Source organism: Ambystoma mexicanum, chromosome 14 (genome assembly GCF_040938575.1).
Source record: "Ambystoma mexicanum isolate Mex_15411 chromosome 14, UKY_AmexF1_1, whole genome shotgun sequence".
Lineage (NCBI taxonomy): Eukaryota > Metazoa > Chordata > Amphibia > Caudata > Ambystomatidae > Ambystoma > Ambystoma mexicanum.
In genome coordinates this window covers 293,338,895-293,366,584 of record NC_090940.1, presented here as the reverse complement: position 1 = coordinate 293,366,584, position 27,690 = coordinate 293,338,895, and positions in this window count along the sequence as shown.

The window sequence follows — 27,690 nt, the reverse complement described above, 5'->3', positions numbered from 1 at the left end:
CCTGACAAGATTCAGTGCTTACATATGCAATGTTCAGCATCATTACCCCAGAGTTGTGGGGAATTTTGATAGGTGATCTAGCAGAAATGCAATTTCAACTCTTAATTTGAAAAGAAAACCATGGATCTCGGAGTACCTTTGACCCTTTCTGATTTTGGTCTTTTCCCCTCTCGTACAGTACTTGTCACCGACATTTTTCATAGAGACTGACACTCACACCCTTTGCCCAGATACAAGACACTTTTCCTAGGCCAGCAGCCTCTGGGGAATTTATTCATTTGTATCTCATTGCCGATAGGCCTAAAGATAAACGAATGGCACTTCACGACTCTACAGTGCTGTGGCGCTTTACACAAACCACAGCGCTCACGCGCAAGCGTTGGACCTGGGGGCATAATGTGCTATGTTTAAGCTTATTTATACCTCTGCTGCTTTCGAAAAAGGGAGCTGCCAAGGGCACTAAATTCAATACTCACCTTGAATGTCTTCTTTTTTAATTGGCTTTTATTTTTTGCAGTTTAATTTGTTGCTTTTGTTTTTTCATAGACAAATATTGCAAAAACGTAGACAATATTTGGTTCAATCTTATGTGCGCTCGAGGCAGCCTTTAGCTCACAGCTTGGTAGCCAAATAGATGTGTGACCTCCAGTACAACAACCCTGTATAATATGAGGTAGTCCGTCCAAGGGTCAGAGAGCGCGGGTTCGGAACTCCTTCACAACCAATGGTGCTTTTTTTAAACAAACAAAATGCTGATAGTTAACAGTATTGCATATGTGATTGTTTTTTAGGTTCTATTTTGTAAATAGGCTTTTATACTTCACCAAATCACATCAGTCGCAGTTCAGAGCACTTTTCCTTGGAAGCAATTGCGCCAAGAGTGCTGAAAGTTAAAAAAAAATGTATTTGACCCTTTTGAGGCTACACATCCAATGCCTTTAGCAGAGGGAAATGGGGCATGACCAATCCAGGGACCACTAACAGTATACAAGACTAACTATGTGGCCTGTACTCAACTCTTTTAGCCTGCGTCCTGCAGGCACCCAGTCGTGTCTGATGGGTAAGTGTGTTGAAGAGGGAAAATCCGCATATCCCTTCCCTCCTGACGGAGCCCTTAACCGGAAGAAGCACTCCAGACAGAACAACTATCGACTATCCGAGATTGCACCCGGTCCCACCGCTCCCAACATCACAATAGACATCAGCCATCCGTCCACTCAATCCCGCGATGGCACAAGCTTTAGCCAACACAACCAACGACATCCGAGAATGAGCTGGAGACGACTATATTGACCAAATCGATTGATGTCCCTGCAAGCAATGCAGCAGGTCGTTAGAGACGTCCTGACATCATAGCCGCGTTAGATAGGAAGCACACGTGCAGTCGGCAAAATCGGGACACTACACACCAATCCACATGAAGAACATACGCGTACAGTCCTATGAGCTAGGGGGGAGTGACAAACATTCCGTCTGCACGTTTGTTATTTTCCATATAGGCTTGCTACCGCACCGCAGAAACGTAAGATGCCAGAAAAGCTTGTGTATATGCTTGCAGATGCAATTCGCTATTAAGCCTATGGATGTACAGGAGCACTCAAGGGACCTGACCACTCATTGCACGCGTTTAACCTTTGAACAATCATATTGGAAGAATAACCAGAACTTAAGTAGGCCTCAGACCAATCCAGCACACTGAACTCATTTCCCAGAGATCTCAAAGCTGAGCGAGCAGAATCGCAGGGACTGCCACCATCAAGGCCACGATGTTGCAAGTGACATTCCCCATTCACACCCCAAGCTAAAATACAAATGAAATCTAAGTAATTCGGCTTCACCAGCGGTCTGCTCACACGTGATCCGGCCGACCTGACATGATGCCAAGGCCTGGAAGCTGAGAAGATGCAGCTGTCTCATGTCTGGGACTGAACCTTGCAACATAATTGCAACAATTCATCTACAATATGTGCTGGGATTGGACGGTATCCAGGCATTGCTTCGAATACATAGTTTCGAATGCAAAAGTATCGGAAAAAAAAAGCATCGAGCAAATGCATATTTTTTGTAGGTAATTCTTTTTTATTATAATGGGTTTTAAGGGGTAAAAAAACAGGGTTTGGGGGGGACCCCCCATTAAACAAAAAAATGATTTTTTTCAATGCATTTTTTTTCGATACTTTTGCATTCAAAACTTTTGCATTCGATGCAATCACGAGGAAGCGATTGGACTGCTCTCATGACATTAGCAAAGACCTCATTGTTACACACTGTCACATAGTCACACCTTGTTGATACACATTGTACGAGAGCAGGTGTCTTGCGTGCTGGGAACAACAGTGGTCCCAGGCGTGGGGGCCCGCAACCTGACCAACCAGGACACTGAGGGATAGGGCTGGTGGCCGGAATCTCCAGCCAATGCACCACCTGACATCGTGACCACCAATAACCAAGAACCATATATGTCCCCATACTGGACCTACCACTCTGGGAGCCAACCCAGAATGGCACTAGGTTCGGGGAAGGATTTTGGTAAGTGACACTGATTGTGATGTCACGAGTGTACCTCGACTTTTTTGAGACATTGAAAGGAGTTAGGGCCTTCCGTGAGCTGGAGGTCCGCGGACCTTAGGTACGGCTCTGCCGACCCCAGAATGTACCCTAACAAGTTGGAGGCACTGCTGAGATGAGCTCCTCAGACCCAGCAAGACCGCTTGCGACGTCAGCTTGGCAAGGTGCGGCCCCCATCTGCCGTCGAACCTCAGAGGACTGCAGGACCCTTGTCAAATTGCAACACCACCGGACAGCGCAAACGGAGATTGGCCGTCAGGAGCTGACTTAAAAAATCTATCCCGCCCGCGGTTGGCGAGTGTCCACACGCGGTCCAGGAGAGGCAAGGCAAGCCAAGTGAGAGGGGAGCCAGCAGCCGAGCGGCGCCTGCAGATGTGCACCTTAAAGTAAGTGTGGTCCGCACAACGAGCAACAATATATTGTGTAGGTGGGGGGAGGATGTGTACGTAGGGGGAGGGTGGTATCACATTGTCATAATGTTCGGTACAAAGGTGGTGGTCGGCACCTGTATCAGTAGAAGGAACGAAGCAGAGGTAGTACCTTCTTATGCTGGTTAGTGTTTTGGGGGCAGGACAGTGGGTCCCCAGGTGACGGATAGGTTGTTGCACCGAGAGATCTGGACAGTGAACACATGTGTGAGGGGCATGGCTTTCATTTGAATCGACGTTGTAGTTCGGTGAATCTATGTGGTTTTCCTATTAATTGAGTGTTTTAGCGCAGTAAATAGATGTCGGATTCCCGTATAAGTTACCTGTGGCTATCTTAAAATTGCAGAAGGTAGTTGACTGATTAAGGTAAAGGCGGGGCGGTACCAGAGTACGCCGCACTGGTGTAAAGTCGCAGGGGGACGGACACACTGAAGGGGCTTGCCGGGAGGCGGCAACGCCCACGGAAGCGGGATATACCGCATAAGGTATAAGGGTGCAGGGGGCCATAGACTTTGGGGGAGTGTGCCGGACTATGGCAGCTCCTCAAAGGTGGGCGGTATGAGAGTAGGCCTCGCAAGAGGTGTGGTTTTTAAAGGCCGCACATAGCACTAAGTGAACATTGAACTGCATAACAAACAATGTTCTACCCGTGTCCTAACAGCGGAAAGTCGAACCCTCAATTTGAGGTCAGGTAAAATCTATGAGTGAAAACAATGATGTACCACGGGGTGGTGGAGGAGCATCATACGGGGTACACCGGACGGTACTGACCCCAAACCAACACATCTGTAAAACACTGCCTACTTATCGAGACAAAATAGTGAAATACAGTGTAGAATGGACTAAGGGTACGGATGGGAAAATAACAGTACCATGGCCGCCTAACAGCAGTTTCTCGAAGGATACATTACAGTCACTACTCACTTACTTGCACAATACATACAAGGGAAAGAAATTAGCAAACCGAATTGAAATATTTGAGCTGTGGCGAATGTTTCAGGGGTATTACCGTAGGTTGTTAGAGCCTATGGGAGGTAAAGGAAGAAGGAGGGGACCCATCCGCTCCACCCCCTGCACCTCCCAGCATTGCCTCGGATGATGCGGATGAGGAGAAGGAACAGGGATTATACCCGATTAGAAACTAAAAGAAACTGTGGAGCCCCGGGAATTAACTGCAGCCGAGGGCTACTCAAACCCCATGTACAAACCACCCCCGTACGCCCCGAAGGTGTACACAACACGGGCCGAAGTAGGTAGCCCAGATGCTGGAGAAGGAGGGCTGAGACAGGCAAAGAACGAATTTACAGGGCTAGGCCCAGATGAGTAGATAGCGGCGCAAGTGCTATTGACCACCACGGGAGAAACAGAAGGGGCAGCAAAAGCAATAGAGGAATTAGAGTTGGGGAAAGGATGCAGGGGCAAGCCTAGGCACGGCACAAAAAGGGGAGCAGTTACGGGAGGAGGAAGAGGCAAAGCTAGAAGCGAGGATCGCAGAGCTGAAGGAGAGGAGGAACGCTTTAGTGAAACAATTAGAACAGAAGAAACGAGAAAGGGAGATGCAGCTAGAATTAGAAAGGCAGGAAAAGGCAACACAGGAATGCAGGGAACGGGAGGAATTGCTGGAGAAGGAACAGAGAGAGGTGATGGGGAGGATAACAATGGGAGGTACAAGCAAGGTGAGTGCGGAAGCGAAGGGGCATAGAACACAAGAGAAGGAAAGGGTTGAAGCTGAACAAGAAATGGGATTTTGGAGACCGAAGATATTGCTGGAAAGCACACGAAAGTACGAGGAAAGCAGGCTGAAGGAGTTAAGGTTACCATTAACAGGGGGAGCGCGGAGTCAGAGAGACGAGGATGAAGAAGCGCTACGGAAGGTACACGAAGAAGTAATGGAAGAAATAGATAGGACAGAGGCAGACGAAGCAGAACGAGAAGAGCCCCAGCCCCAACGGATACCGGCGGGACACACAGGGAGTAGCGTGGGAGCGGCCGGCGTGCATCAGACAGAGTCCGTACAACAGAGCACAACAGGAAGAGAAGACGCGGATGTGGCATATTCTACAAACATTGATCTCGAAAGCGTAACAGTGCGGTACCCAATACCACGTAAATTGACATTTTCAGATGGATTCTGTAGTGAGGAAGACAAAGATAGCAATGGTGTAGGAAAAGAAGGGCTAAGTAAGTTGTACATTACACAAACAGGCACAGGAATGCCATGGGAATGTAGGACTCAAGATGAAAAGAATGGGGGACAGCACACTGGCACGACTACAGAGGACGCAGCGGCAACGGGAGCACCACACACACCCTACACGAATAGGCTCCAAGACCTCCCCGGGCACAGAAGAGATGGGGCAGCGGTAACACACAACAGGGGACACACGTGTCAGCGAGGTGGGCACACAGGACCCCGGGAAGCGTCACGCAGGACACTGTCATGACCCACAGAACGTGCCCCTTCTGGACTTCCTGGTACTTGTCATGGCGGGGTTTGCATTCATTGTTTCTCTCAACATGGCCGTATCACGTGACACGCCTCGCACCAGCCTTCACGGCACATGTAGTACGTTCCATAAATATGCCACGCCCCCACGGGCCCGTGCGTCTCAATGCTATTGTGAAGTAGCGCCAAGACGAGTGCTCCATAGCTCGCGGTATTATTCCCTTGCTTCTTCCACCCTAACCCAATTCTAGTCCCTTCCTCCCTATCTTGATTCCTGGACTTGTGTGCTAGTTGTGCACCCGGTTCTTTCCTAGATTCCTGGACCCTTGCTTCCCGGTACTTGAACGCACGCTGGAGTCGGAAGAGACTTGTGCAGCCTTATTCAAGACTCAAGCAGTACGCAAGAAGGCATCGATCAAGAAATCCAGCAAAGATCGAACTCAGGTGAGAAGGGGGAAACTCCTTGACAGACACCCAATATAGACATCACAGACATCGCGGCAGAAATGGAAGATGTGAGAGGTCCAATCTAGATACGACAGTATAGACGAACACCGGAGGAAAGGACTGAATATTCACAGATGCCATTATTAGAGAGGGCGGGAAGTAGGCTGCAACATATACCCTGGAAGCATGCAGACAGGGAGAACGTTAAGAATAGATTACCATCAATTAGTAGAGGGGCAGGGAAATGGATATACAAAATGGAAAAACAGACAGTGGTGCACAGGCTAGCAGTGGGGGACGTGAAAGGGCTGCTAATATCCATATTGGGTGATGCAGCAGATGACATCTCGAAGAGGGCAGGGTACCCATGGGTAACAACACAAAACACCACACATGACGGGTCCCCATTTGAGAATTGCAGGCACGCAGTATGGCAAGCACTGAAGATATAATACCCTGATACATCAGACATAGGGGCAATTACTTCACGCAAGATGCGTTACGATGAAGATCCCATCAGTTACATTCAAGAGATTCAAGTGCTTTGGCACCTTGAAACTCGAGAGCCGAAGGGACAAAACACTGGCTATCTTCTATCACATCTTGATACAAGGGTTGCCAGTATCTGTGCAGAGACAACTGAAGAAATTAGTGGGAATGGAGGCCAAGCCATGGTCAGAAATACAACTAACGATAGTACACCATTGTAGGTTATGGCAGGAAAAGATGAAACAGAAGGCGGGGGACAGAAAAGCAGACAAGGCCAATATTAGTGCAAAGAAATTGTCAAAATGTGCCCTAGAGGGAGCATTAATAACAAGCCCTGCACCACCAACTCAGACAGCAGTGTCCCAACCACAACTACAACAAAAACAACTGCCACAGCAGCTGCCACAATACAACACAGCCCAGCAGTACCAACCACCAATGGGGGGATACATGGGTTTGGGCGGTTACCAACAGAACCTTAGAGGAAGGGGAGGGGGACAAAGGGGGGCGGGGCTTTGGGCCACAGGCACACTACCCAGGAGGAGGGTTCCAGGGTTACACACTACAGGGATGGCAAGGCCAAGGAGAGGGAGGAGGAGTATTTGCATGGCAGGCGCGAGAACCGTCCCAATGTTGGACATGCGGATGAGTAGGTCACATCTCCCGCATGTGCAGATACAGAGCAGCACTACAAGGGTGGGGTAAGCAAGGGCAACAAAGCTACCAAGGGGGTCAGAATGGGTATTATCAGCAGGCAGGACAACCACTCACGGTGCAACAGCAAGGCATACCCCAGCCACAGGCACAACATCAACCAGTACAAGGGACATTGCAACAACAACAACACATACAGACAGTACAATAACTGACACAATTACAGGATGATATACAACAGCCAATGGACACAACGGCGGTAGTGCCGGTAACACAGATGGGAGAGGTGACTATGATGGGGCACAACTCTTACACTGGCAACGGATAATCCCTGTACCGACAATAGGACAGCCCACAAACTACCTTAATGTGTCCCATCCTATCAGTAAAACCTAACCCTGCGGAGGAACCTTGCATAAAGGTGGTGATAGGTGACAAGACCTTCTCCTTTCTGGTTGATATGGGGGCCACAAGGTCATCTGTACAGAAGGGGAAATACACATTGTCAGGCAATGCCATGAACACTCAAGGATTTTCTGGGGCTTGAGAAGTGGTTCCTTTTACTGATAACATCTATTGGGGATCATGACTTATCACTACCCCTCTCTAAACATGAGCCCGTAAATATTTTGGGACGTGACATAATGAATCCACTGAACATGACTATCTCTTTCACAGTCAAGGGTATAGTGTGCTCCACACAAGGCATACACAAGCTCACAGCAAGGCAAATACTTCAGGCATATTGTGGTAAGAGCGTGCAGAGGGGGGAGTCGGTAGACCCGGAAGTATTTTCAATACGGGACAGACATGGCACTGGCATGGCTACCAGGAAAGTATGGAGTTGACCAGGTGAGTGTCTTTTCAGGCTAGAAACGCCCACAGATGAGAGATAAGGAATGTTTGTGTCAATAGACATTGAAGGGATAGTGGCATGGGAAGATTGGGTTGCAGTACATGCCCTAGATGATGAAGGGAAGGCCTGAAGGGTGTAGATTGACTCAAGTTTCTGATGAAGAACTCTTCTCAAAAGAAAAGGGAACGAGTGATATGATGCAGGGAATGAGTGTCTATGTTTGGATACGGTTAACACACAGAGAGGTGGCCCAGAAAATTACAATGGCACTAGAAGCACCACTCCCAGCACCACCCCCATTCTGCGAGGAGGACTTAGCAAAAGTACCAGCCTCATTAGGGACAACGAGGCCCTACGATGTGGGGTGCATCAAAAGCATAGGGGGAATAAAACTAAAACTGAAGAAAGGAACAATTCTGCCCAGAGTTAGACAATACCCACTGTCAAAAGAAGCAGATGAGGGCATTTATGAGATGATAAGTGCCCTCATTGAATGAGGCATCCTGTCCCATCAGAATCACCTTGCAACACTGCTGTGTACCCCGTCCACAAGGCAAACAGGGGTTCATGGCATTTCATAAAAGATTTGAGACCCCTAAACCACATTGTGGAAGCAGAATACCCCATAGCAGCTAACCCAGCTACAATGCTTTGTGGCATTCCAGCAGAGGCTACACGGTTCACTGTGATTGACCTCAAAAACACCTTTTTCTCGATACCACTACACCCAGATTCCCAAGACCTAAGGAGCTTCATGTATCGCAATACGAAGTGGAAGCAAACAAGACTGCCCCAAGGATACTGCGAGTTGCCATCAATTTTCAACAGGGTGATCCAGATGAATCTAGGGAATATAGAGACAGAGAGTACGATCTTACAATATGTGGATGACATCCTCATCTGCAGTACAACAGAAGATTAATTCAGGAAGGACTCGGTTAAAATGCTCACTGTATTAGCAGAAAAAGGATACAAGGTAGACAAGGCAAAATTGCAATATTGTCAGGAACAGGTTATATATATAGGGCAGATGATATCTCAAAAAGGCAGACATATAGCTCCACAGAGGGCACAAACAATACTAAACACTGCACAACCACAGACAGTAAGAGAGTTACAATTCCTCGGTCTATGCAACTATTGCAGGGTATGGGTATTTGATTACAGTACATACATAGGTCCCTTACTTACAGCCCTCAGGGAAGCACAAAGGGGAGAGAAGATGCTGAGGTGGACACGGGAAATGACAGATGCGTTTCATGAATTAAAGGGGGCGATATCAGCAGCACCGGTCCTGGGTACCCCCAATTATAAGAAGGAGTTTTTTATATTCTCACACTCTGATGGGGTGGTAATGAAAGCGGTACTAACACATCAGACAAGCATGGGCCACAAACCAATTGCATATTACAGTGGCCAGTTAGACCCAGTGATGACAGGGCATTTCCCGTACAAACAACACTTGGCTGCTGCAGCTTTCGCTGTGGAAAAAGCATCATCAATAACAATGGGATGTTCCACAACGCTTTATGTGGAGCATGCCCTTTTTCACGATTTTGCACAAACCAAAAAGCACCCTGATTACACAAAGAGCAACAGGCTATGAAATTATCCTCTCCCGACCAGAGCTAAAAATGGTGAGGTGCAAAAATGTTAACCCAGCACAATTCCTGGCAGAAAAAGTTGAGGAAGGGGAATATGTCCATGATTGTACAAAAGCTATCGAATATTACTCAGAAATGCGTAAAATAGAGGAAGATGCACTTGAGGGGGGAGACGTACTATACATTGAGAGTCATCCGCAATTGACCAAAGTAATAGGGTAAGAAGAACGGGGGCAGCAGTGGTAAGGTTAAGAGAGGACTGGACAAGCGAGGCAGCAAAATGCGCTAAACTGCCTCCCAATATTCGGCCCAAGCAGCAGAATTAGTGGCCCTGATACTAGCCCTTAGAGAGCGTGCAGGAAAACGGGTCACTATCTATTCAGATAGCGCCTACATGACATCAGCAGTACATTCTGGTCTAGCAAGATCATTGAGAAGAGGGTTTAGACGTGCAGATGGCACACCGGTACAGCACACTCTCCTCCTAGGGGAACTAATAGAGGCTGTAACAGACCCAACAGAACTTGCATTAGTAAAATGCCAAGTGCATAGAAAGGGGGAAGACCCGATATCAAAAGGAAATGAAGCAGCAGACTTCTATGCAAAGAATATCTCATATTTTAGGGAATTATGGTACCTCCAAGAAAAACAAAAAGATAGGGGAGGGGCAAGACAGATGCTAATGAAAGAAGGGTACAGTCATTTACCACAGACACAGGTAATGGAGCTACAGGCAGCAGCCCCGATGAGTGAATTAGGAACTGTGGGTAAATATAGGGTGCTCAATGTCCCCCATGGATGCCCTGTGGAAACAAAACAATATGGGGAAAGTAGTCATGCCTCTTGCATTATTAGAAATAGCATTAACACAACTACACTATCCTGCACACACAGCGAAAGAGGTAATTACGGAACGCATAAAGGAATCATGGTTTTGCCCCTAACTAAATGCTCATGTCTCAAATTATATCAGAAATTGCCTCACATGTCAACAGTTTATAGCAGGCCATACGCTCAAAGTGATCAAAGGAGTGATACCCTGACCCAAAGGCCCTTTTCTACACCTTCACATCGACTATGTCGATATGATAAATGTATGCCAAGGCTACCGCTACATGATATTGGTAGTATGTCCCTTTTCAAGGTGGATAGGAGCAGGCCCATGCTCCCATTCCAATGCATTATGGGCCGCCAAGTTCGTGGTCAGAAAGGTATTCCCACGGTGGGGTGTCTGTGAAGTCCTACGATCAGACAGACCCCACTTTGCCAATTAACTGTTCCAGCATATAACCACAATGTTAGGTATCAAGCACAAGTTTGCTTGTGCATATCACCCACAGGCCAATGGTGTTTGCGAAAGCCTCAACAGCCTCCTGAAAGAAACAATTGCGAAAACACAACAGACAACTAAAAAGAACTGGCTCTATTGCCTGCCGCTGCTCTGTTTGAGCTGCGGAATAAACCCGGGTCGGCCCACCACCTTACACCCCACAAGGTGGTGACCGGTCACCAAAAGCACCTCCCATTAGCCCCACCTACAAGGGTCATCAATGATTGAAAAGGGGTTGCTGAAATACTTGGAAGTGAAATGCGTGAATATGTTACTTCACTGGTTACTAGTGCCTCATTTATTTCTCAACAGATCCAATGGACACAGGGGAGTTCACAGAATGATCTACAAGAAGCCAGCGACCCCCAAGAACAAGAAAAATACTCAACAATCAAAGAAGGAGACCAGGTTCTCCTATGAAACTTCAGCCGGAAGTGGAACTCGCCCAGATTTATGGCACCTCAAATAGTGCAGTTGCAGATAGGGCAGTTAAGTTACAAGACAAAACTGTCTGGTTGCACCTACAAGAAATCAAGCCCTACAAAGCATCAACCTCGCCCCATCTCAGCATCTACAGGGCCAACGCTTCAGCAGCGGATACATCAGACAACAGCATCATCCCACAACCATTAACTACCAGTGTAGATACTTCCAAGGACACAAGTGAACAAGAGCGCACAGGTCACTCAATGATCAGGCACTCACAGACATCTGACGTCCCCACAGCAATGCTTGGAGAGCTTTAGAATGAACTGGGCATCACCACTGAAATACACAGAATTATAAAGTGTTGGTTGTACAAATAAAGAATGTTACAATATAGATAGGGCTATTCAGCATACACCCACCCATTAGGAATACCCTGTGTTACACTGTCTTTGCAGGCTCTCATTTCCTTTTTGTCTCACACATGCAGAGTTCTGCGTCTGACAAATGTATGTGAATGAATGTTGAAGATAGATTGAAAAATGAATTTGGTTTAGATGTTGCCTCCCATTGAACACCCTTTAGCACTCTCCCACCAATATATTCACGCTCTACGAAGACCCACCCATTCCAGACCACCACGCTTATTTTACAACACGTTTATCGAATATATAGTACAATCAGACCCACAACTCCGCCACACCCTACCCATAACTAGAAACAGAGCAATAAGGAGGATCTGGGAGGAGCTTTTTGCCTGGGCATTAAATGACTACTTAGTTCATTGGGATTAAAATCCTTACGAGCACTAACACATTAACGCTGGTTCACTGCGATTTTCAGGCGGGCAACTTTATAATCTCAATGACTGCCGGACTGCAGTGTAAGTACTAATAATGCCTACCTTAATAAAGATCGTAATTAAACTAATGTGGGTAACTGTGTCTACCGGATTGGTAGCTGCTGTTGTTTGGCAAATGTATGCAACTTTGCATGTATTTGCAACACCCCATACTAACATTCCTCCCACCCAAGCTGCAAGGAGCACAGTGTCAGATGGTGCGACCAGCATGAACGAGAAGGTAAGGAGAGTTAAGCGTAGCATTGGTACTGATGTTAATGGCGTTGACACATATCTCACTGGTACGGCACACGTCACAAACAACATGTGGTACAAGCACATGTCAAAAATTGGTAAAGACACAACACGGGACAGCTGCTATGTCTGCTCATTGATCCCATATGCCATGAGCGCTTCCAGAACCTCTGTAGCTACAGAAGTACCAGCAACAACGGCACAATGCCTCCTATACCTCGCATTGTTCCAAACATGGGGGAGATACCAAGGGAAAACAGAACCCTCCGATGGAGATCAAAAGCAACATACCCGTACGAGGATAGCTTCATAAAGACATTACCTATGTTTGACAAGTACTGGCAACACACACAAGCACTCCGTTATTGTCATGATCTCTGCTTCCAAAAGGTCAGGGTTTTCCCAACTCCCTTGGAAGCAGATCCATAACCCAGGTTCCGAGTGCCAACCAGTCCCAATTGGGACCTTTTGGACCCAGTCCTGGCGCCAGTGGCACCAGGCTCATAAATATGCCCAGTCCCAGCGCTGGAAGCGCCGGGCTCATAATGCTTGGGTGGACTTACCTTCAGCAGACCATGCTGCTTACTTGCCTGCCAGTTGAGCCTCTGATCCTCTTCTGTTTGGAACTACTTTTCCTGTTGGGTGGGGCTGGAGCCACTCCCTAGATTCAGAACACTGGAACTCTTCTGGAAGGCAGGAACTCTTTTCTTACCAGGAACTCTTTTCTTACTTAGGCGTGGCTGTGGAAGGAGACACCTAAGCACTACAGGAGGCTATTTAAACCACACCCGGTGGATGAATCTTGCTTTGCGTTATTCTGCAACCTCTGCAGCAGAACGCTCATCGTGTCTTCTGCATCCGGTCCTGGGCCTAAGGAAAAAGGCTTACCATCCTGAATCCAGTCTTCAGCAACACCTATAAAGACAAGAAAGAACAGGTTAGCATTCCGGCATCTGAAAGACAAAAGTTTACCAACTCTTCGGCGCTGCATCCCGCATCTGAAAGACAAAACAAGGTGCGTTTAAAGACATTGGGGAACTTTAATACTCACGTGCCATTACTCCTTTCCACATCTAATCCAGTGGGTATTCCGGCACCCTGCAGCCGCTCCGAACTCGTACCTGCAAAATAAAAAGACAGTTAGAGCGCATAGTGAAGCAGGCAACAAGCGCTTACTTACGTGCTTCCAGGCGCTTCTATTCATCACACGGGCTCCATCTTCAACTCACTTCAGCCCGTCATCCGCCATCGCCGGAACCCTGCAAAACAAGAGACATCATTACTAAAGACTTTAAAGACATTTGAATGACTCGAAACTTACCGTTCGTGCAGTAAACGACGGACAGCAGTCCTCTGAAGTCAAGAGGCCTGCGCTACCTATCCAGTGAAGAAACTGGTTACAGCACCCTGCCCCGAGGCAGATGGAGAGCTCGGCATTCACTTACCTAAGGTGAGAGCGTTAACCTTTGGGGGTCTACAGGAGAGGAGAAGAGGAAAGAGATAGGGACACCCCAATAACCCCAGTTCATTAACCCCATATTTTCTATCTGCAGACATCTTACTCTACACGTCAGGCATACAGTGCACAGAGGTCCAGCCCAAAGAGCCAACCGGGTGCTACACATCACCTTTGAAGATACGGTAGTCGCCCAGTCAAGACCGGTGCCTCTGCGAGAATCAGGTGAGCGTTACAGAACGCAAAGCCTACCGCAAAACTCTCGCCCAGGCGCTATGGAAACCTCGGATACTGACCCCCTAGCCCGGTTACTTGGGGAACTAAGGGCAGAAGTGCATGCAGCTCGTCAGGAAACGAATGCTCTAAGAAGGGAACTAATTATTTCCAAGGAGAGAACAGACAATCTTGCTAGACAAGTGCTACAGTCACAAGCCGGACAGACCCCGTTACCCGCATCAGGGGCAAATCTTCCTTCAACATCCTCTATGAATCCAGTGCAGATCAACCTACCTGGGAATGTACCTCTGGCTCCGCCCGAACGATTTTCTGGTGACCCAAAGAGGTTTGCAGTATTTATCAATCAGTGCCGGTTGCACTTCTTATGCCGGCCAGCAGCCTTTCCAACTGATCAAGCAAAAGTAGCTTTTGTACTTTCGTACCTTAGTGGCAATGCGGCAGACTGGTCGATCCCTCTAGTTAATCAAGATGATCCGGTTCTCCATGATTTTCAAGCCTTTCAGCTTAGTATGGAAAAACTGTTCGCAAGACATTCACAGGGGCAGGCCTTGGACAATGAGCTTCTTTCGTTGCGACAGGGTAATCAAGACCTTTTGGCTTATATTGCATCTTTCAATAGACTAATAGTGGAAACTCAATGGCCTGAGGACAAAAGGATTACGCTGTTTTATAGAGGTCTACGTGGAGAGCTCAAAGACGTTTTAGCCCAAGTAGTGAATCCCCCACAAGACTGTTCGGATTATATAGACTTGGTCGTTCAAATAGATCACAGGCTGCAGAACAGGAAGGCCGATCGTTCCAAGTTTGATGCTCGAGTATTTTCCAAACCGCCAACTCCTTCCAAAGGAGTAGACTCCGGGGAACCCATGCAAATAGGGGGTCTGAAAGGTCCTCTAACACAAAGGGAGCGGGAAAGGAGGAAACAGTTGCAATTATGCCTATATTGCGGAAACTCAGGGCACTTTCTTCGAGACTGTCCGGTGAAACCTGCCAAGAAGGCAGTAGGAGCTGCAGTTACCAAAGTTACAAACTCTGAGCAGGGAAACGACCTCGCCCGACAAGAATAGAGGTCCTCTTGCCGAGCGTGAAAACCAGTTCCGTGACCTCGCATTTCGTGATACCTATGGTCCTCATTAGCCCTGATAATCCGGATCGATTACATGCAATTGAAGCTTACGTCGACAGCGGTGCCATCGGCAATTATGTGGATCATGAAATGGTTTTGAGGATGAATCTAACTCTTTGTCCCAAGGCTGTAAAGGACGTCATTACTACGGTGGATGGTACGGAGATAGCCTCCGGGCCAGTAACGCATACCACTCAAGAGGTGACGCTAGTAAGTCAAGATGGACACCATGAGAAGATCGTGTTCGATGTGATCAAGGCCCCTCAGTTTCAGATTATTCTAGGAATACCTTGGTTAGAGAAACACAATCCTCTGATCGATTGGCGAGCAAGAACGGTCCAGTTTCCAGAATGTGTCTCTACTTGCCACCCTCCACCTGGTGTTGCACTGGCCGCAATTTCTTCAGAGACTCCCCAGTTACCTCCCGAATACCTAGAATACCAAGATGTTTTCCGGAAGGATCAGGCTAACTCTCTACCTCCTCATAGGTCTTATGACTGCCAGATAGACCTGATACCTGGATCTACTCCTCCTTGTAGTAGAATTTATGCCCTCACCGAGCCTGAGAATCTTCACCTTCGACAATACCTGGATCAATACCTGGCAAATGGGTTTACTCGTCCTTCCAAGTCCCCTGCTTCTTCAGCTTTGTTCTTCGTTCCAAAAAAGGAAGGAGACCTTAGAACTTGTATCGATTATCGCTCCCTGAACCAGATCACCGGTAAGAATAGATATCCGTTACCTTTGATCCCTGAACTCCTGGACCAAGTCAGAAAAGCATGCATATATACAAAGCTGGATCTTAGAGGAGCTTATCACTTGGTACGAGTAAAAGAGGGCGATGAATGGAAGACGGCCTTCCGCACCAAGTATGGGCTATTTGAATATCAGGTCATGCCCTTCGGACTTTGCAATGCCCCGGCCGCCTTTCAATATTTTATGAACGATGTCCTCAGAGAGCTCATAGATGTATGTGTTGTTGTTTACATTGACGACATCCTCGTTTATTCTTCATCGGAATCTGAACATCGGAAACACGTGAAAATGGTCCTCGAAAGATTGCGTCAACACAAACTTTTCGCTAAGTTGGAAAAATGTGTTTTCAACGTGACTGAAGTTGAATTCTTGGGATTCATATTATCACCTGGCGGAGTGCGTATGGATTCAAAGAAGGTCGATGCAGTTCTCAAATGGCCATCACCATCCTCCGTAAAAGGTGTGCAAAGCATGTTAGGCTTCGCTAACTTTTACCGCAGGTTTATCCCCGAATTCTCTCGAATAGTCCAGCCCATCACTGCCTTGTTAAAGAAAAACAAACGTTTTGAATGGTCTACCGAGGCGGAACAAGCTTTCCAGGATTTGAAGACTAAATTTATCTCTGCACCAATCTTAAAACACCCTCGCCCCGAACTCCCCTACATCGTGGAAACTGATGCTTCAAGCCTTGCCATGGGGGCAGTTCTATCACAAAAGGACCCGGTAACCAATCAGTTGCATCCCGTGGCATTTTGGTCCCGCAAATTCTCGCCTCCTGAAATCAATTACACGATTACTGACAAGGAACTTCTGGCTATCAAGTCTGCCTTTAAGGCTTGGCGGCATTATCTGCTGGGGGCCCGACACACCGTTACTGTGATTACGGATCACCGAAACCTGCAACATTTGAAGACCGCAAAAGCCCAATCCTCTAGACAACTCCGTTGGGCATTATTCTTTGCCGAGTTTGACTTCATAATTACCTATCGACCTGGTACAAAGAACGGTAAAGCCGATGCCCTTTCTCGGATGGGAGTGGAAGAACACTTGGTCAACCCTAAACCTGTACCAATCATTCCCGAACAAAGAATTCTGGGTGTAATCGCCACAGAATCCATAGAGGAAGTTAAGGATAAAGCCAGGCAACTTGTAACTCCAGCAGACATACAGAATTGGCATCTGCAGGGAAAGGACTTTGCAGTAAAGGACAACTTATTGTATTTCCAAGAACGATTATACCTACCCAGCACAGATTTACAGAAAAAAGTAATCTCTTGTTATCACGACTCTTTAATGGAAGGTCATCCCGGTATAGCCAAGACCTCAGAAAAGATGAAGCGCTACTTCTGGTGGCCGTCTTGGAAAAAAGATATCAGAGACTTTATAATGTCCTGTGGAGTATGCACCCAAAACAAGAGTCAAAAGGAAAGACCAGCAGGCCTCCTATGCCCTATTGACATCCCACCTCGCCCTTGGCATACGCTTTCTATGGACTTCATCACCGATCTACCTCCATGCTCCGCATACAATACGATTCTAGTAATCGTGGACTTATTCTCCAAGATGGCGCATTTCATTCCGCTCAAAGGCTTGCCAACAGCAGCAACTCTGGCCCGAGAATTTCTCGAAAACATCGTCCGACTGCACGGTTTTCCTTCGGTTCTAATTTCGGATCGAGGTAGTCAATTTATTTCTCATTTTTGGCGAAGTTGCTGTCGGTCGGCTCAAATTGATGCGAGACTATCGACCAGTCACCACCCTCAGACCGACGGACAAACCGAGAGGACCAATCAAACTCTGGAACAGTATTTACGCTGCATGCTGCAACAAACTGAAAAAACTTGGAAAGATATCCTTTGGATAGCCGAGTATGCCTACAATAACTCTGTCCATTCGGGAACTGGGAAAACCCCGTTTTTTCTTTTGTACGGCAGTCACCCTCGAACCTCGGAGTTGGATCCCCTCCAAGATCTTGAAACACCAGCAGTAGACTACCTGCATTCTACAATCACCCAAGCCTTTAAGGAAGCTGTTTCTCACCTTCAAAGGGCTAAAGAACAATGCAAGAAAGGAGCAGATCAACATCGGAAGGAAGCCCCTCACTATCAAGTAGGGGATCAAGTCTGGTTATCCACCAAATATCTATCTCTAAAGGGGCCACGCACATTCAACCCAAGATACCTTGGTCCCTATTCCATCACTACCATAGTAAACCCAGTAGCGGTCAAGTTGGACTTGCCCCCGCACATGAAGATACATCCGGTCTTCCACATCTCTCTATTAAAACCCGTGCAACCTCAAACCCGACTAACCAAATTTCCAAAACCTATCCTAGTGGATGGAGAACTCGAGTTTGAAGTCAAAAGCATTCTGGACTCCAAGATCTCCAAATCTAAACTATTCTACCTAATTGACTGGAAAGGCTACGGCCCCCAAGAGAGATCTTGGGAACCTGCTGAATATGTCCACGCTCCTCGCCTAATCAAAAGATTTCACCGAACATTTCCTGACAAGCCAAAACCCCCGGAGAAGCCCGGTTTGGGAGGGGCCTTGAGGGGGGTACTGTCATGATCTCTGCTTCCAAAAGGTCAGGGTTTTCCCAACTCCCTTGGAAGCAGATCCATAACCCAGGTTCCGAGTGCCAACCAGTCCCAATTGGGACCTTTTGGACCCAGTCCTGGCGCCAGTGGCACCAGGCTCATAAATATGCCCAGTCCCAGCGCTGGAAGCGCCGGGCTCATAATGCTTGGGTGGACTTACCTTCAGCAGACCATGCTGCTTACTTGCCTGCCAGTTGAGCCTCTGATCCTCTTCTGTTTGGAACTACTTTTCCTGTTGGGTGGGGCTGGAGCCACTCCCTAGATTCAGAACACTGGAACTCTTCTGGAAGGCAGGAACTCTTTTCTTACCAGGAACTCTTTTCTTACTTAGGCGTGGCTGTGGAAGGAGACACCTAAGCACTACAGGAGGCTATTTAAACCACACCCGGTGGATGAATCTTGCTTTGCGTTATTCTGCAACCTCTGCAGCAGAACGCTCATCGTGTCTTCTGCATCCGGTCCTGGGCCTAAGGAAAAAGGCTTACCATCCTGAATCCAGTCTTCAGCAACACCTATAAAGACAAGAAAGAACAGGTTAGCATTCCGGCATCTGAAAGACAAAAGTTTACCAACTCTTCGGCGCTGCATCCCGCATCTGAAAGACAAAACAAGGTGCGTTTAAAGACATTGGGGAACTTTAATACTCACGTGCCATTACTCCTTTCCACATCTAATCCAGTGGGTATTCCGGCACCCTGCAGCCGCTCCGAACTCGTACCTGCAAAATAAAAAGACAGTTAGAGCGCATAGTGAAGCAGGCAACAAGCGCTTACTTACGTGCTTCCAGGCGCTTCTATTCATCACACGGGCTCCATCTTCAACTCACTTCAGCCCGTCATCCGCCATCGCCGGAACCCTGCAAAACAAGAGACATCATTACTAAAGACTTTAAAGACATTTGAATGACTCGAAACTTACCGTTCGTGCAGTAAACGACGGACAGCAGTCCTCTGAAGTCAAGAGGCCTGCGCTACCTATCCAGTGAAGAAACTGGTTACAGCACCCTGCCCCGAGGCAGATGGAGAGCTCGGCATTCACTTACCTAAGGTGAGAGCGTTAACCTTTGGGGGTCTACAGGAGAGGAGAAGAGGAAAGAGATAGGGACACCCCAATAACCCCAGTTCATTAACCCCATATTTTCTATCTGCAGACATCTTACTCTACACGTCAGGCATACAGTGCACAGAGGTCCAGCCCAAAGAGCCAACCGGGTGCTACACATCACCTTTGAAGATACGGTAGTCGCCCAGTCAAGACCGGTGCCTCTGCGAGAATCAGGTGAGCGTTACAGAACGCAAAGCCTACCGCAAAACTCTCGCCCAGGCGCTATGGAAACCTCGGATACTGACCCCCTAGCCCGGTTACTTGGGGAACTAAGGGCAGAAGTGCATGCAGCTCGTCAGGAAACGAATGCTCTAAGAAGGGAACTAATTATTTCCAAGGAGAGAACAGACAATCTTGCTAGACAAGTGCTACAGTCACAAGCCGGACAGACCCCGTTACCCGCATCAGGGGCAAATCTTCCTTCAACATCCTCTATGAATCCAGTGCAGATCAACCTACCTGGGAATGTACCTCTGGCTCCGCCCGAACGATTTTCTGGTGACCCAAAGAGGTTTGCAGTATTTATCAATCAGTGCCGGTTGCACTTCTTATGCCGGCCAGCAGCCTTTCCAACTGATCAAGCAAAAGTAGCTTTTGTACTTTCGTACCTTAGTGGCAATGCGGCAGACTGGTCGATCCCTCTAGTTAATCAAGATGATCCGGTTCTCCATGATTTTCAAGCCTTTCAGCTTAGTATGGAAAAACTGTTCGCAAGACATTCACAGGGGCAGGCCTTGGACAATGAGCTTCTTTCGTTGCGACAGGGTAATCAAGACCTTTTGGCTTATATTGCATCTTTCAATAGACTAATAGTGGAAACTCAATGGCCTGAGGACAAAAGGATTACGCTGTTTTATAGAGGTCTACGTGGAGAGCTCAAAGACGTTTTAGCCCAAGTAGTGAATCCCCCACAAGACTGTTCGGATTATATAGACTTGGTCGTTCAAATAGATCACAGGCTGCAGAACAGGAAGGCCGATCGTTCCAAGTTTGATGCTCGAGTATTTTCCAAACCGCCAACTCCTTCCAAAGGAGTAGACTCCGGGGAACCCATGCAAATAGGGGCTCTGAAAGGTCCTCTAACACAAAGGGAGCGGGAAAGGAGGAAACAGTTGCAATTATGCCTATATTGCGGAAACTCAGGGCACTTTCTTCGAGACTGTCCGGTGAAACCTGCCAAGAAGGCAGTAGGAGCTGCAGTTACCAAAGTTACAAACTCTGAGCAGGGAAACGACCTCGCCCGACAAGAATAGAGGTCCTCTTGCCGAGCGTGAAAACCAGTTCCGTGACCTCGCATTTCGTGATACCTATGGTCCTCATTAGCCCTGATAATCCGGATCGATTACATGCAATTGAAGCTTACGTCGACAGCGGTGCCATCGGCAATTATGTGGATCATGAAATGGTTTTGAGGATGAATCTAACTCTTTGTCCCAAGGCTGTAAAGGACGTCATTACTACGGTGGATGGTACGGAGATAGCCTCCGGGCCAGTAACGCATACCACTCAAGAGGTGACGCTAGTAAGTCAAGATGGACACCATGAGAAGATCGTGTTCGATGTGATCAAGGCCCCTCAGTTTCAGATTATTCTAGGAATACCTTGGTTAGAGAAACACAATCCTCTGATCGATTGGCGAGCAAGAACGGTCCAGTTTCCAGAATGTGTCTCTACTTGCCACCCTCCACCTGGTGTTGCACTGGCCGCAATTTCTTCAGAGACTCCCCAGTTACCTCCCGAATACCTAGAATACCAAGATGTTTTCCGGAAAGATCAGGCTAACTCTCTACCTCCTCATAGGTCTTATGACTGCCAGATAGACCTGATACCTGGATCTACTCCTCCTTGTAGTAGAATTTATGCCCTCACCGAGCCTGAGAATCTTCACCTTCGACAATACCTGGATCAATACCTGGCAAATGGGTTTATTCGTCCTTCCAAGTCCCCTGCTTCTTCAGCTTTGTTCTTCGTTCCAAAAAAGGAAGGAGACCTTAGAACTTGTATCGATTATCGCTCCCTGAACCAGATCACCGTTAAGAATAGATATCCGTTACCTTTGATCCCTGAACTCCTGGACCAAGTCAGAAAAGCATGCATATATACAAAGCTGGATCTTAGAGGAGCTTACCACTTGGTACGAGTAAAAGAGGGCGATGAATGGAAGACGGCCTTCCGCACCAAGTATGGGCTATTTGAATATCAGGTCATGCCCTTCGGACTTTGCAATGCCCCGGCCGCCTTTCAATATTTTATGAACGATGTCCTCAGAGAGCTCATAGATGTATGTGTTGTTGTTTACATTGACGACATCCTCGTTTATTCTTCATCGGAATCTGAACATCGGAAACACGTGAAAATGGTCCTCGAAAGATTGCGTCAACACAAACTTTTCGCTAAGTTGGAAAAATGTGTTTTCAACGTGACTGAAGTTGAATTCTTGGGATTCATATTATCACCTGGCGGAGTGCGTATGGATTCAAAGAAGGTCGATGCAGTTCTCAAATGGCCATCACCATCCTCCGTAAAAGGTGTGCAAAGCATGTTAGGCTTCGCTAACTTTTACCGCAGGTTTATCCCCGAATTCTCTCGAATAGTCCAGCCCATCACTGCCTTGTTAAAGAAAAACAAACGTTTTGAATGGTCTACCGAGGCGGAACAAGCTTTCCAGGATTTGAAGACTAAATTTATCTCTGCACCAATCTTAAAACACCCTCGCCCCGAACTCCCCTACATCGTGGAAACTGATGCTTCAAGCCTTGCCATGGGGGCAGTTCTATCACAAAAGGACCCGGTAACCAATCAGTTGCATCCCGTGGCATTTTGGTCCCGCAAATTCTCGCCTCCTGAAATCAATTACACGATTACTGACAAGGAACTTCTGGCTATCAAGTCTGCCTTTAAGGCTTGGCGGCATTATCTGCTGGGGGCCCGACACACCGTTACTGTGATTACGGATCACCGAAACCTGCAACATTTGAAGACCGCAAAAGCCCAATCCTCTAGACAACTCCGTTGGGCATTATTCTTTGCCGAGTTTGACTTCATAATTACCTATCGACCTGGTACAAAGAACGGTAAAGCCGATGCCCTTTCTCGGATGGGAGTGGAAGAACACTTGGTCAACCCTAAACCTGTACCAATCATTCCCGAACAAAGAATTCTGGGTGTAATCGCCACAGAATCCATAGAGGAAGTTAAGGATAAAGCCAGGCAACTTGTAACTCCAGCAGACATACAGAATTGGCATCTGCAGGGAAAGGACTTTGCAGTAAAGGACAACTTATTGTATTTCCAAGAACGATTATACCTACCCAGCACAGATTTACAGAAAAAAGTAATCTCTTGTTATCACGACTCTTTAATGGAAGGTCATCCCGGTATAGCCAAGACCTCAGAAAAGATCAAGCGCTACTTCTGGTGGCCGTCTTGGAAAAAAGATATCAGAGACTTTATAATGTCCTGTGGAGTATGCACCCAAAACAAGAGTCAAAAGGAAAGACCAGCAGGCCTCCTACGCCCTATTGACATCCCACCTCGCCCTTGGCATACGCTTTCTATGGACTTCATCACCGATCTACCTCCATGCTCCGCATACAATACGATTCTAGTAATCGTGGACTTATTCTCCAAGATGGAGCATTTCATTCCGCTCAAAGGCTTGCCAACAGCAGCAACTCTGGCCCGAGAATTTCTCGAAAACATCGTCCGACTGCACGGTTTTCCTTCGGTTCTAATTTCGGATCGAGGTAGTCAATTTATTTCTCATTTTTGGCGAAGTTGCTGTCGGTCGGCTCAAATTGATGTGAGACTATCGACCAGTCACCACCCTCAGACCGACGGACAAACCGAGAGGACCAATCAAACTCTGGAACAGTATTTACGCTGCATGCTGCAACAAACTGAAAAAACTTGGAAAGATATCCTTTGGATAGCCGAGTATGCCTACAATAACTCTGTCCATTCGGGAACTGGGAAAACCCCGTTTTTTCTTTTGTACGGCAGTCACCCTCGAACCTCGGAGTTGGATCCCCTCCAAGATCTTGAAACACCAGCAGTAGACTACCTGCATTCTACAATCACCCAAGCCTTTAAGGAAGCTGTTTCTCACCTTCAAAGGGCTAAAGAACAATGCAAGAAAGGAGCAGATCAACATCGGAAGGAAGCCCCTCACTATCAAGTAGGGGATCAAGTCTGGTTATCCACCAAATATCTATCTCTAAAGGGGCCACGCACATTCAACCCAAGATACCTTGGTCCCTATTCCATCACTACCATAGTAAACCCAGTAGCGGTCAAGTTGGACTTGCCCCCGCACATGAAGATACATCCGGTCTTCCACGTCTCTCTATTAAAACCCGTGCAACCTCAAACCCGACTAACCAAATTTCCAAAACCTATCCTAGTGGATGGAGAACTCGAGTTTGAAGTCAAAAGCATTCTGGACTCCAAGATCTCCAAATCTAAACTATTCTACCTAATTGACTGGAAAGGCTACGGCCCCCAAGAGAGATCTTGGGAACCTGCTGAATATGTCCACGCTCCTCGCCTAATCAAAAGATTTCACCGAACATTTCCTGACAAGCCAAAACCCCCGGAGAAGCCCGGTTTGGGAGGGGCCTTGAGGGGGGGTACTGTCATGATCTCTGCTTCCAAAAGGTCAGGGTTTTCCCAACTCCCTTGGAAGCAGATCCATAACCCAGGTTCCGAGTGCCAACCAGTCCCAATTGGGACCTTTTGGACCCAGTCCTGGCGCCAGTGGCACCAGGCTCATAAATATGCCCAGTCCCAGCGCTGGAAGCGCCGGGCTCATAATGCTTGGGTGGACTTACCTTCAGCAGACCATGCTGCTTACTTGCCTGCCAGTTGAGCCTCTGATCCTCTTCTGTTTGGAACTACTTTTCCTGTTGGGTGGGGCTGGAGCCACTCCCTAGATTCAGAACACTGGAACTCTTCTGGAAGGCAGGAACTCTTTTCTTACCAGGAACTCTTTTCTTACTTAGGCGTGGCTGTGGAAGGAGACACCTAAGCACTACAGGAGGCTATTTAAACCACACCCGGTGGATGAATCTTGCTTTGCGTTATTCTGCAACCTCTGCAGCAGAACGCTCATCGTGTCTTCTGCATCCGGTCCTGGGCCTAAGGAAAAAGGCTTACCATCCTGAATCCAGTCTTCAGCAACACCTATAAAGACAAGAAAGAACAGGTTAGCATTCCGGCATCTGAAAGACAAAAGTTTACCAACTCTTCGGCGCTGCATCCCGCATCTGAAAGACAAAACAAGGTGCGTTTAAAGACATTGGGGAACTTTAATACTCACGTGCCATCACTCCTTTCCACATCTAATCCAGTGGGTATTTCGGCACCCTGCAGCCGCTCCGAACTCGTACCTGCAAAATAAAAAGACAGTTAGAGCGCATAGTGAAGCAGGCAACAAGCGCTTACTTACGTGCTTCCAGGCGCTTCTATTCATCACACGGGCTCCATCTTCAACTCACTTCAGCCCGTCATCCGCCATCGCCGGAACCCTGCAAAACAAGAGACATCATTACTAAAGACTTTAAAGACATTTGAATGACTCGAAACTTACCGTTCGTGCAGTAAACGACGGACAGCAGTCCTCTGAAGTCAAGAGGCCTGCGCTACCTATCCAGTGAAGAAACTGGTTACAGCACCCTGCCCCGAGGCAGATGGAGAGCTCGGCATTCACTTACCTAAGGTGAGAGCGTTAACCTTTGGGGGTCTACAGGAGAGGAGAAGAGGAAAGAGATAGGGACACCCCAATAACCCCAGTTCATTAACCCCATATTTTCTATCTGCAGACATCTTACTCTACACGTCAGGCATACAGTGCACAGAGGTCCAGCCCAAAGAGCCAACCGGGTGCTACACATCACCTTTGAAGATACGGTAGTCGCCCAGTCAAGACCGGTGCCTCTGCGAGAATCAGGTGAGCGTTACAGTTATATAACTGACGGGCCAGAGAAAGGAGAAATGAAGGAGGTGATGTTAGGCTATCTGCCATGCAAATGGAGCACCAGAGAAACAGGCGCAGAACCCGGTTGCTGTGAACGCCCCCAGATGTTGGTGTTTGGAAAGTATACACCAAGGAAGGATGGGTGGATGGAGTGGTGGGAAGTAAGCCATTAACATTAACAAAGGCTGCAGTGAACAAGGTCCAGGAAGAAAACCACAAGTGTCTCAAGGAATGGGCTAAGAGTGCAAGCTTGCTGACATGGCTGGATAAGGAAGATGGACCACTGACAATCATTCATCTTACAACACCAACTCTATGTTACCAGCATGGCAGGGATATCGAAGTGGGGACAAACGAGGGATGCAGGAGGATAGAGAAGATAGAAGACATGGAATCAGGCACAGCGGTACTGATGGACCATTATTGGGCATGTGGGACAAAAGCATACGATAAACTACCACCTAACTTGGGAGGAATCTGCCCCCTGGCATATGTCACTGTACCCTCGCTAGTAGTGCCTCGAAAACATGTCAAAATGGACGACTTCCCAAAAATGGATGAAGGCAATAAGCGGAGGAAACGATCGCTATTACCTACCCCACTACCATCTGGCCATGACATCACCAAAGATGCCCCATTACGGAGAGAAAAGCGACAGGGAAATTACTTATGGGGCAAGTCAGAAACTGCACTAGACGAAGTACCACCATCACATCGGCTGTTCAGCAAGACTGCCGTGTTCTTCTTGGCAATAATACACCCAGGGTTCCAGACATACGCAAATGCAAAGTGGCACCAGATAACGCGGTGGGAGCTAATGATGACAATAAACTCAACAGTCAACGGATTCAACGCAATAAAAGAAGAGCTCTGAGCTGTACGATTAGTGGCCATACAGAACAGGTACGTTCTGGACCTACTCACAGCTATGGAAGGAGGAGTATGCGTGAAAATAGAGAGCTCCTGTTGCACATTCATACCAGCAAATGATGAAGACAACAGAATATTATCAGAAGCAGTGTCGCAATTGGCAAAAAAGCATGCTAAAATGGAAGAAGAATCAAAAGGCATGAAAAAGGATGGAAGATACTTCTCCTATGTCTGGTCATGGATGCCGTCCTGGCTAGCTGATGGCAAAAATACTAGCAGAAGGCCTGATCCTGGGATAGGCTTCTCTACCTGAGATAAAAGCGTGCATGGCAAAATCCAAGATGACTGCAGAAGACATGATTGGGATGAAGCTACTTCTACCTCCCGAGGACGACCAACACAGAGACATAATACATATGGAATGAGAAAGACTACGACAACAGCTAATGGAATCAGACATGTACCCGCCATCAATGAAATTAGAAAACCCAAGGAATCCCAAAACGTATGTCAGAAAATGGGTCTACTGCAAGCCCGGAGGAGGAAGCGTGCATATGTACTGGTCGTTCCAAGACCATGTGAACCATTACAGACATCTAGCAGGGATTACGAAAGTATGGGGCCTGAGAGATGACAAGAGAAGCAATAATTTTGTGGTCGACAAGTCGACCAGTGGGGGAACTGAAGAGGGAAAATCTCAATGTCCCGTCCCTCCTAACGGGGCCTCTAACAGGAAGAAGGATCCCGACAGAACAACTATCGACCATCCGAGATTGCACCCAGTCCCACCACTCCCAACACAAGCTCACATCACGACAGATATCCAGCCATCCGTCCACTCAATCCAGCGATGGCACGAGCCTTAGCCAACACAACCAACGACAACAAAGACCGAGCTGGAGACGACTACATGGACCAAATCGATTGACGTCCTCGCAAGCCATGCTGCAGGTTGTTAGAGACTTCATGACGACATAGCAGCATTAGACAGGAAGCACACATGCAGTCGGCACAATCGGGACACTCACACACCAATCCACATGAAGAACATACGCATACAGTTGTATGAGCTAGGGGACAGTGACACACATTCCGTCTGCACGTTTGTTATTTTCAATGTAGGCTCTCTACCGCACCACAGAAACACAAGATGCCAGAAGAGCTTGTGTATATGCTTATATATGCTACTCGCTATTAACCCTATAGATGGACAGGGGCACTCA